Consider the following 11951-nt stretch of genomic DNA (forward strand, 5'->3'; position numbering starts at 1 on the left):
TTTTTTTTTTTTTTTTTTTTTTTTTTTTGCTGTTGCTTAAGTATTTTGAAGCAAATCCTAGCCCTCACGTCATTTTATCCCAACATATTTTAGTGTGCGTAAGAACGGTTTCCATAACCACAATGCCAGTGTTACCTCTGATAAAGTGAACAGTTCTTTGGTATCACCTAAAGCCAGATGTGTGTTCAGATATCCTGGATGGTTTACCAAATGTTTGTTTGAATAAGGATCCAAACATTGTTTACACATTGCATTTGGCTTTGTTTCTTCAGGCTGTTTCCATCCACGGCAGACCCCTGCCCCTTCCTTGTCAAATAGACCCCTCCACGTAATATGTCTGCTTCGCTGGGGTTTCATTAAGCTTGTTCCTCTGTCCCCTTGTACATATATTCTGTGAAATGGAAGTAAGTGCTAAAAGGCTAGATCACATTCCGGCTTGTTTTCCCTCAGGAATACTTTATAGACGAGTCTCGTGCCTCCTCACATCAGGAAGGCTGGTTAACCCACTCCTGGGGATGCTGCGCTTGTGTTGTGGGTTCATGTAGAGTCAGGCGGCTTCCTCCTCTGCAAAGTCCCCGTAAGCCTTTCATCTTATGGTTTCATCTATGGATGCCCTTTGCCCACATCAATCAAGATTGAGGTCCAAAGTCTGGGATTAAGTTTTGTTATTTCCTAAATACAGTTCTTAGTCGGAACCATAAGATTAGCATGTACTAACCTCTCTGAGTATTTGTAAATGAGAAGTAAAGTGTGCTTTTTATTTTTTTATAAACTGGATTATAATGGCTCAGGGGTGTGTGTTGCTATTTCTCTGCTTTTTCTTTACTTCCCCTCTCGACACTTTAACAAAACACATTGTTGTCATAACAGGGTTTATAAAGGAAACAGCGTACAGAAATATGTTTATTATATCCAGGGCTGAGTGCTTTAAGTACAGTTTTAGCTTGTAAATATAAGCAGCTTGTCTTGGTTGAAAGAGGCCTGGATTGGAAGCCAAGATACCTGGTTCTAGTTTTGATGCTGGAGATACATGGCTGTCTTGGACCTCATTTTTCTCAGCTGTAGAAGCAAGAGTTTATTGTTACTTGAAGCTTCTTAATTTGGGCTCTGTGAATGTGAGAGGCTTTGCAAACAGCCTGAAATTATTGATAACATGTCACGTGACTATGCATTTTCCTAGAGGATCTCGAGATTTTGTTTGATCAGTTTTTAGGTTCTTGATGGGACCTCTGACCCTGGAAAGGTGCAGAACCACTGGTGTTTTATAATAACACTAGTGGACTTAATATGGAACACTTTCTTTGTGCTTTCCCAATATATCATTTCTTTCTCACTACAACCCTATGAGGTAGGCCCTGGTTTCATTCTTAAAATAGATGATGAGTTAAGCTCAGAGTGGTTAAGCAACTTGCTGGAAGTCACGCAGCTAGTAAGTAGCACAATAGGAATTCACCTGAATTCCCTGCAAATCTAAAGGGCATGTGCTGAAATTAACTCTGGTGCCTGAGCACACTTTCTCAGTGTAGACGCTGCCGTAGATGATCTCTATGTACTGCCTCAAAGGAGCCTATGATCATGAGTTATAGGGGAATTAAAATAACCCAGATAAACTCAGAATTTACTCTGCGGGCACAGGATAGAGAAAGGTAAATATAGAGAATATTTTTGTGCTGTCAGGATGGGGCCAAGCTCCGTCCTTGTCAAGCAGCTGGAAGGGTGTCGGCGTTTGCATGAAGCCTATCATGGCCCTCCAGCTCCCTGTTTCCAGGCTCTTCCCAGGCCCCCTGCCTCCCAGGTCCCCTCCACTGAGGTCTGGCCCAAGTTCAAAGCCCCTTCTCCCTGCATAGACACTGTTTGTACAAGTTCTCCCCCCTCTAATTCCCAGCCCCCTTGATGTTCGCTTTTCCATCCTGGTGGATGAGATTCTTTTTCAAAGGCAGTTTTGAAAATTTAGCACCTCTTATATGCAACACCCCCATATCACAGTTGCTCTCATTCCCTCCTCTTGGGGGTGCAACCACAGGATCAAGAGCGTTTCCCTTTCCTGTGAAATAGCCACCATACCTGTGATGGTCATTTTAGGAAGAAGAAAGCCCTTAGCTACTACTGTTGTTATTTTTTTGGGATGGGGATAAATGATGCTCTTTGAAAAACTGTGCAGTTCTGTCCTGATGAGTAAATTACTAAAAATCAGGGTAATGTTGGATGGTAGGACATGCAAAAATGAGATGAAGTGTATAAGATTCTTCCGTGGCCTCTGGGGCAAGTGACGGTCCTGTTTGTCCCTGCGCTGGCGCTGCCCTGGACAGCAGTAGGAACACGGCCTCTTTCTCACCAGTGCCCACTGCCTGGCAGGCTGCTTTCTACTGTCTATGCTATAGGCTGTGTAGCCTTGGAAGGCTGAGACATTACCAGCCTTTCAGGCCATCTCAGGGGGCCCTGAAATAAACATACCCCCATGTCACAGGCCCTGGAATAGGAAGCACTTCATACCAGCATCCTCAGTGAGGCCAAAAAATCTATGCCACGCTGCCCCACCGATCTTGCCCATTTGTTCCTTCCAGACACTGCTCTGTCTTGATTCTTCCAGGCATAGATGCTTTGGCTGGGGGGACATTTCTGTTGTCTTGCTCTCGCCAGCTGTTCATTGCTCATTCATTCATTCGGCAAACTTTTTAAAGCACCTGTTGTGCTCAGTACTTAACTATACAAAGTGCTAAAAGGGTGCAAGATTGAATGTACGTGGCCATGGCCTAGAAAGACTTCGTGGTCCAGTGAGCCCCACCTGCAGAAATTCCTTTTAGCTAACGGAATTCACCAACAGAAGCCCTTCTTTCAGCGCCCTCTCCCCCTTTTACTTATGTGTTTCAGGTTTCTCACATCTTTGCTTTTCTGGCCCTTCCATTTCAAGGATACCCTGCTTTTCTAGTCCCCACAGTGACTCCCCTGCTATTGACCTTGATGAGGGTCTATACACGTGTTCTGGAAAGCTTGGTTCTTTGGGATCACAGGGCCCCATTAATGTATCTGTCCAGTATCATTTTGCAAAGTAGGGCTTGGTAGTCCCTAGGTGGGTCTATGAGATGTTTCTTCACTGATGTACTGGCTGGATATGCAACCAGCAAGAAATTATTCTCATAACCTCCCCTGTTGAGCTGAAGAGGCTCTAGGATTTCCCTTTGAAATCACTTTAGCTGCAGGATAATTCTCTGTGCTAAATAATATAGGAAGTTGGCACACCGATCTCCTATTTGAAAGTCATGTGTTTTGCTTCTTTCACAAATAGTGATGGGTTGTTGGGATTAATCAGTATCCTCTCATGGAGCCCTTGGCCATCTTAATGGTCTTAAGCTTTAGCAATGTGATGGCAGATTGTAGATTTTTTAGAAAATTCTGTCTCCTTCCCAGTGGACATTTTTGCACTTGAAACGGATGGTGATATATTTAAAAGCTAATGTAATGTTCGTTTCGATGATACTGTGTTTATTAGGCCAGTCTTTTGTTTGCAGATTTGGGATTCGTGGACCCCTTAAAGTGTTTAATTCTTGTTCTCCACCCTTGTCGCTTTTAACTTTTTTGCTGCTTCTCTCAATGAATACATCCAACCAGACCTGTAAGAATTTATCTTGGCTACATTTGCTTCAACACTGGCTTAAAGTTTTCAGACAGTAGGAATTGCATCCCGCCGCTCCTGTGGAATGCCTCCCTGTTAGTAGGACATCAGTATCTCATTGCCTATAATTTCAGGGGCTTTGAGCACCTTCTGCTTATTAGTTACTTTATTCAATAGAATTATTTGGTGATATCAAAGGTTAAAATTAAAAACGAGATTTGGTTCTTGCCTTTTAGGAGTTTACATTCCAGTGAAATAGGAGACATTATAAAAATATAAATAAAGAAGAGTAAACCGTCCCAGGTATGAGAAGTGTGCCAGATCAGTAAGTGATTGGTGTCATTGAGGTCAGTCAAGGAGGCTTCCTCTCCCCAACGAGGGGCACTTGGAGCTGAAATAAAAGACAGTAATGGACAAGTTTTGAATATTCCTTAGGGGTGGGGTGGGGTGGGGGGCACTTGAATAAATTGTTAACAAAGCATGAATGAACATGAGACCTCCAAGAATAGAGTAGTTAGGATGAGGTTTGACTGACTCCAAGTAACAGTGAATTAAGCTAGAAGTGCATTGCTTTGTCACATAAAGTAAGTCTTGAGGTATTGGACAGAGATCAACATTCCGTTTATCTTTCTGCTCTACTGTTCTTAATACGCGGCTGGTTTCCATTCTCAAAGTCTTCTTATGGTCCAAGATGGCATCTGCTAGCTTGTTCTCATTTTAGGAAGCAGAAAGGGGTATGCAGGGAAGGACAAAAAGGGGTTCCATTGAGTTACCAATTTTAAGGAGCTTTTCCAGAAACAGCCCCCAACCCCGCACTCTGCTTTCATCTTATTGGCTAGCACCTGGCCACATGACCCCTCTTGGCAGCAAAGAAGGCTGGGGAATGTAGTCTTTTAGCTGAGCCCATTGCAATCGCAAGTAAAATGCTGGTTCTCTTACTAAGCAAGCCTGAGATTTTCTGTCACAGAAGTCTAGGCGGTGTAGGAGATGCATGTTGCTGGACCCAAGGGATGTGCTGGAACAGTATCAGAGAAAAGGAGAGAGAGAAATGGGCGGTCGGGGAGGTTATGTAAATGAGTATGAAGAATTGGTGGGGAGCTAGGATGCTAAAGGGGGAAATTTAAATTGTTCTTGTAACTTAAAGCAGAGATGATGACCCGTTTTCCAAATATTCCAGTTAATCAGCATTTTGCTTCCAGATATTCTGGTTAAATTGCATTTAATATCTTCAAAAGCAATGGCTTGATAGAGGTGAAGATGTAGTCTGTGGCAGGTGTGATAAGAAGAAAAGCAAGGGAAATATATGGTTGAAGAGAGGGAGGAACGTAAAGTAGTTCTTTTAATAATAACTTGATGGTTTGCTGTGCGAGGTTACTGACAGTTCCAAGAAGAGAATGAAGTCTTTGATTTACGTGTTTGTGCGTGTGTGTCTGTGTGTGTGTGCACGCGTGCTGTTTGAGTACCTTTGCTTGTGAACTCAGCAGGAGACCAGTAAATACTGGCAGAGGGACTGTGCTGCTTCTCAGGGGAACAGGCTCTCCAATTACCCTTCCTTCTCTTCCTTTTGTCCCCACAGGGTTTGTGCGGGGTCCCCTCTGGGCCCAGTGAGGTCAAGGTCAGTGTTGCCTTCCACTTACTGGAGCTCTGTGAAGGGGCTCATAGAAAGCGGTGACTGTCATCCTTGAGGGACAGGACCCGTAAATGATTTAACTGATGTCATTAGATAGGAAACAGTCAGCTAGCAGAACACTTGTACATACGTACTTTGTTTTTAGAAGAAAAGGCCAAGTCAGGTGAGCACTGACTCCAATCGTGGCTGTCGTGGAAGGAGGAAAAAAATCCAGTCTCCGGGCACCAGAGGACAGGCAGTGTGGCACAGAGCTGGGGTGCAGAGTCACACTAAGTACTCCCGGAATACTTCACGGGATGCTGAGTTCCTTCTAGAATCTTCCATAGATGCAGTCATGTAAAGTGAGAACCTGCATTCGCAGCCACAGTTCTGAGACCCTTCGGAAGCCTTACTTTGCAAAGTAAAAAATAGACTCTCCTCACTTACAAAAAGAAGCAGAAATACTTCTACCTCATCGTAGAAGGTATTTTCAGCAGTGGTTCATCTGTGCCACGCGTGTTTGTGGAGGGCCAGGCACTGTTCTGGGTGCTGGGGATACAGTGGTGACCTGTGATGGTCCCTCACATTTCTCCTGGACCATCCATGGGGTGGGGACAGGGAGGGTGACAGGGAGGCACGTGTTAAACAGTAGATCCATACATGGACACATAGGTACTGTAGCAGATGATGATACATGCAGTGAAGACAGTAAAACGGGATAATGTACCAGAGAGGGGTGGGGAGGAGAGAGGCAGGCTTCCTGGAGGAGCTGACTGGGCCACTCCTTGAATGGCAAGAGGGATGCAGCCAAGCAAAAACTTGGGACAGAGAGAACAGCACGTGCAAAGGCCCTGAGGTGGCAGTGGCTTGAAATGTACAAGCAACAGAAAGAAGGCCTGTAGGAAGTATGTCAGTGAGGGGAGAATGAGGTGTTTAAAAGGACTGGAGGGGGAACATCTGTTCGGGGCTTGTTCCTGTGGTACAGGTTAGAGATGATGGAAATGATGCTGGCTTAGACCAGGATTGGGATTTGCAGATGAAGGTGTATGTGCAAACGTGGGTTGGGAAGTGAGATGGAGGTTAGAGCAAAAAATACTATTTTGACCATGTTAAATTTGAGATGACGTTTGAACATCTAGGTGAGGCTGTCAAGTTGGAAGTTTGATATGTGAGTTTCAAGCTCACTAGAGAAGTCGGAGTAGAGGTATAAATCTGGGACGCATTAGCGTTTATTTGGTGGAAACTAAAGAGGATTTCTGGATTACCTCTCCATCAGAGAGGAGCTGAAATCAAACCTCTATTTTAGTTCTGTAGGAAATTATATTTCCATTAGTGTTTGACTAGAAAATTCATTTTGGGGTATATTCAGCATGGCGAATGAAAACAAAAGCAGTTTATATTTAGAGGAAGAAACTCCGAATTATTTCGAAAATAACTTATTTTGTAGTTATGGTAGTTACTGCCTGTAGTTTTGTAGGCAGAAGAGAACAATTTTTGCTCCTTGTAACGAGGGTATAACTTCTAAATGTGTTCAGGGCCAGTGGCATCTCTGATATGATGAGAAAAATGCACCCCACTAAACATCCCATTTAGTAGAGCCCCCTAACCCATGGCTTTGGCGAGTTCCCTGCCATCTGGTCTCTGGCTGGAGAGAGGAATTTTTCTTGTATATGTGTCTCCATAGCAACGAGTTTGCATTTGATATGGTAAGTAAGCAGTTGCCTTAGCAACAGAGTTGCTGATGTGGTGGCTCCCCTGCTTTCCGGGAATGGATAAGCTGACCAAACTAGTTTCGATGTATCGTGTCGGGCGCTGTATTTGTAGGGCTGCACACGCTGGCCCTGCTAGTGTAAAATCAGTCCTGCTTTAAAAGAGATCGCTGCCCCTCCCGCTTCCAGAAGGAAGGGCTTACCCAGGTAATAAATCAGACAAAAGTAGTTGCTGTCAGTTGAAATAGATTCTAAGAGGGATCTCCTGGTAGACTTTATTTAGTTTCATTTAAGGAGAATGTGCTCGTCAGGGTGCATTTGGTTGCAAGGAAAACAAAGTCCCTCAAGTTACCTTAAGAAGAGTAGTCCTCCCAAGGACATAATAGTCCCATGGACCAGTGGTGACAAGCGGTAAAGCACATCTGGGCTCCATGGCGATTGGAACTGCTCCCTCTGTGGCCACACGGATGCTCATCCCTGCCTTTCTCTGGGGATCCGTTTCAGTCTCCTAGTAGCCTTGCTTCCCCCGTGTGGCTCTTGATTTCCGCTTCCTCACACCACTGGCTTGATGAGGTGGCGTGTTGACGCCAACCCTTGCTATGTGAGAGCCCCAGTGCCCGTCGTCTCTGTGCAGTGTCCTTGTCATCGTTTCAGAGTCACAGACTTGTCCTCCCTGAATCAGATGTTCAGCCCTGGTCACAACCTGGGCAGGGTCCCCTGGATCAAGGCAGCTGCTGGGACCATCGCTTCGTCTGGGGTGGGGACTGGGCTTGGGCTTGAAACATGCCTGCGACAAAAACTTGTCTGGAAAGCCTTTGGTCTTTGGAAACATTTTAATAATGCAAAGAAAAATAATAAATAACTCTGAAGTATTTTGTGGTTTCCGCTTCCCTGTGTGTCCCCTCAGCGTCTCTCCAACAGATAATGGAGATTTTCACACCGAGAATTTGGGGACTGTCTTGAGCCTCCCTTCATTAATGGTCTCTGTGATGATTTCATCTTTCTTGCGTTTCATTTCCATAGATTTGGGGCTGGTGGTTCTCAAACTAGCAAAGTTTTTCTTTGGTGGCTACTTTTTCCTGCCAGCTGCCCTCAAATTGCCTGTAATCAGGGGGTTGATTGATTACCAAAAATGATGAACTCTAGCCCCCTGTTCCAGACAGGAGTAAATGTCATCTATCCAACACAAGTTGTCCTGATTTTCAAGAACAGGAGATTGGGTAATGGTTCTTGTTAATAATAATAACCATTGTCTACCAGCCCCTGTCATCACATTGAGATGTTCAAAATGGGGGAAAAATGTAATTACTTCATGCCAGGGACTGGAGATACAAAGAGATTATGAAACTCTGGTGGAGTAGACTGGGCAAAGGTAAAAAGAGACCAGGAAAGTATCATTTGCTAATTGCCAAGGGATTGATTGTCCAATGGCCAGAATTACATGGTTTGGGAATCCAAAGGAGAAGACGATCCCTGAGGGTTAGCAGAGCCATGGGAGAAATCCCAGAGAGGAGATGGAATTTCATTAGCTGGGTGGCCAGCACTGGGGCTGGTCACAGGGAGATAGGAGGTCACTGGAGTCATTAGGGTTAGGTTGGACACGGGGGTGGGAATGCATTTGGGGAAGACTGGATCTGAAACCGGGAACTGACATTTTCACAGGTCTTGTTGGGGGCTGTTTGTAATTGTGTGAGGCATTGGCATCCATGATCTTGTAGCTTTCCAACAACTGTAAAAGTAGATACTATGTTCTATTTATAAGTGGGGAAACTGAGGCTCAAAGAAATTCATTGGCTTGCCAGTGAAGTGACCCAGCCAGGTGTTGAACCAAGATCTGGGACTTTGACTTTTGCCTGAAGCAGAGGGCTCCTGTGGGATAGAGAGGGAAATAGATTTGGAAAGGGCAGTTGAGCTGGACTTTGGGGGTCTTGAGCGCCATGCCAAGGAGTCTAGACTTTGCTCCTAAAGCAGGGGAGAGCGCTTAGACATTTCTGAGCAAACCCAGGGCATATTACAAAGATGCAAAGCTGGAGGCAAGTGATTCTTGCTTATGTCTTCAGGGTTTTGGCAGCAGCCCTGTCCTCTGCTGCAGAACTTCCTGCTGCCCAGGGATTTATGGAGAAAAAGACCATGGCCAGCTCTGACTGATTTTCAATAGATTTAACTAACTTGGGCCAGATTTATAAACAAAAAACACTCTGCAACTTATTTTTCATTTTAAGTGTTTTGCTCTTATTTTTATTTAATGAATTCTGTTTTCACTGATCATTGCTTTTATTTGTTGGTACCACCACTTGCTATGAATGACCTGACCATTCTGGAATTCCTAGAGTTTATAGAGGAATGAAATGAGCGACCCACCCACTCGGCACTGCCCTGTGGATTTAATCATTTTTTGGTGTCCGGGTGGATCTTTCCCTCTTCTGGTTTCAGGCGGTAACATCTTTTCCCCTTTGGCATTGTAGGTAAACACAGTAATATTAACCCTTTAGTTCTATGGGAAACAGGGTCAAATTGATGATTTCTTTCATTCCTTTGTTCATTCAACTACCTTGAGCCCTTGGAATGTGGAGGGCATTGTGCTAGATGCTGTGGGGGACCCAGAGGTATAAGACGGCTCCTTGCGGACACTTTGGGGTCATCCCTGATGCTTCCCTCTTTTTCAACTCCATACCCAGTCAGTTACAAATGTCTCTTGGTTCTGCCTCCTTCAAGTCTCTCTGGCCATCCCTTCCTCTCTAACCCTACAACTGCTGATCTTCCTTGTTTGCTGGGTGGTGCAGGAGCTTCCTAATCCCTTCTCCACCTCCCCTTCACTTTACTGTGTCCCCTCAAGTCCGTCTAAACAGGGCTGCCAGAGGGCTTATTTAATTCACAGCCCTGTAGTGGCTCCTGTTACCTGGAGTGGTTGATCTCAGAGTGTGGCTCTGACCACCAACCTAGAATGATCTAGAGTGTTTATTAGAAATGCAGATTTCTGAGCCTTAGCCCAGACTTCCTGAGAATTTCTGGTGCTGCCGCCTGGGCATCTGCATTTAAGCACACTCCCCAAATGATTCTTTTTTACACTGAAATTTTCAGAAGCAGTGCTTAGAGGACCAAGATCAAACTCTTCAGCTGGGCTTATAAAGTCTGCCTTCCTTATACTTTGTATTCTGGAAGATGTTAATACTGTAGTATAATGGACTTCAGTGTACCATGTAACCGTCATGGGAGTCCACAAACCATATGTGTCATTAACATGTGACCTATCTTGTTTCATCCGACCTCCCCCTGACCCTTCTCACGCCACCCCCACCCCCCCCATTATTTAAAGCAAATCCCAGGCAGTGTATTGTTGTATCTACAGATATTGCAGAATGTATCTCTAATACATAAGAACTCTCAAACACACACAGACACCACCCCCGCACCACAAAACCATTATCACTCCTAAACCAAATTAACCATGATTCTTTACTATGTCTAAAATCCAGTCCGTTTTAGAATTTATCTGATTGCCTGTTTAAAAAAAAAAAATTAGCAGTGGTTTTTTCAAATTGGAATCCAAAGAAGGTCCACACGTGACATTTGGTTGACGTACAGGGTTTCCCCCCACTGTCTGAAAATAGAGCATTCCTATGAAACCTTTCGTAGGACACATCTTGCTAACGGATGCACAAAGTAAATCAGGGTAAAGCACAGACACAGACACAGTTCAGAGCTGTGGCGGTTTGATGCTGAGATGCTGAGTGTGGTTCCTGGGGAAGGAGCTTGGTGGGCACCCCCCCCCCCTTGCTGCTGGGGTATTTGCTGCAAAAAAATGAATGCTCTTTTCGCTTTTTGCCTTTTCTCGTAAAAGCAAAGAGCTTTGGATTTCTTTCTGTTAGTGAAACAAGTACTAAAATAGGTCTTTTGTAAAAGGGAAGTGGCATAAAGCAAACTTTCGAAAAGCAGGGGATACCTGTATCTCTTCACATCTCTTCAATCTCTTTTTAATCTATGCTCCTTCCTCTTCCTTTTTTTCCCCTCATCATTTAAAGGAAGCTGTCTTCCCGTTTCATCCTCTTCTGTCATTATTCTGATACTCCAGTCCTTCTGCTGAATCTCTGGGCTCTGTTCCTGCAGAAAGCCATGTGCTCTAATGCCGACTTTGAGACTTTGACTTGCGTACACTGTTCCCTCTGCCTGGATTGTTCCTCCTCTTTTCTCTTCTGGACGCTGCATTCTCACCTTGGAAGACCCAGCTGACCTGCACCCCCCCCCCAAACCTTCTCCAAGCCATCCCTGCCCATTTTAGTTTTTGTTCCCCACTTTGCCCATTATTTTTCAGCACTTATTTTGCAGTGTAATTATCCCCTTAGTATCTGTCCCTGTGGTGTTCTCGCTTCACTCCTCTCCCCACACTGAGGCTGAGGGCAGGGACCACATGGAATCTCCTTTTGTACCCCCTGAAATCAGGGGGTGCCTGGTATATGGTGGGTAATCTTTTTTTTTTTTCATTTCAAAGTATTTTGTCTAGTTCTCTCTCTTTTTTTTTTTTTTTTTTTTTTTTTGCGGTACGCAGGCCTCTCACTGTTGGGGCCTCTCCCGTTGCGGAGCACAGGCTCTGGACGCGCAGGCTCAGCGGCCATGGCCCACGGGCCCAGCCGCTCCGCGGCATGTGGGATCCTCCCGGACCGGGGCACGAACCCACACCCCCTGCATCGGCAGGCGGACTCTCAACCACTGCGCCACCAGGGAAGCCCCAATGGTAGGTATTCTTGAAATACCTTGTAAGAGAATGGACAAGCCATAAGCCACCAATTCAAGTGTTTTAAGATAAACTGAGGTTTAGGATTTTTGAACACTCGGATATTTACTGTTAATAAAGTTTGTATACCCTGTATGAGTAGCTTTCTTTAATTAGGAAGAACACTGCCTCCAATTTTTTTTTTTCAGTCCACTGTAAGACTGTGGGCTTGCCCAGATAACGGCCTCTGTCTACCTTCAGTGGCCAAGAGCCGCCACCCTTTTGTCAAGAATTAACAAAAGGGAAAGA

At 44.8% G+C, this 11951-nt stretch overlaps 1 protein-coding gene across 3 annotated transcripts in view; it reads left to right on the top strand.

The window, feature by feature from the left end:
• Positions 1-11951, top strand: part of FOXN3 (forkhead box N3) — a 403658-nt gene that overhangs the window by 173559 nt on the left and 218148 nt on the right. The window lies entirely within an intron of this gene.

The sequence above is a fragment of the Lipotes vexillifer genome, unplaced genomic scaffold (assembly GCF_000442215.2).
Source record: "Lipotes vexillifer unplaced genomic scaffold, Lipotes_vexillifer_v1.1 scaffold751, whole genome shotgun sequence".
Taxonomy (NCBI): domain Eukaryota; kingdom Metazoa; phylum Chordata; class Mammalia; order Artiodactyla; family Lipotidae; genus Lipotes; species Lipotes vexillifer.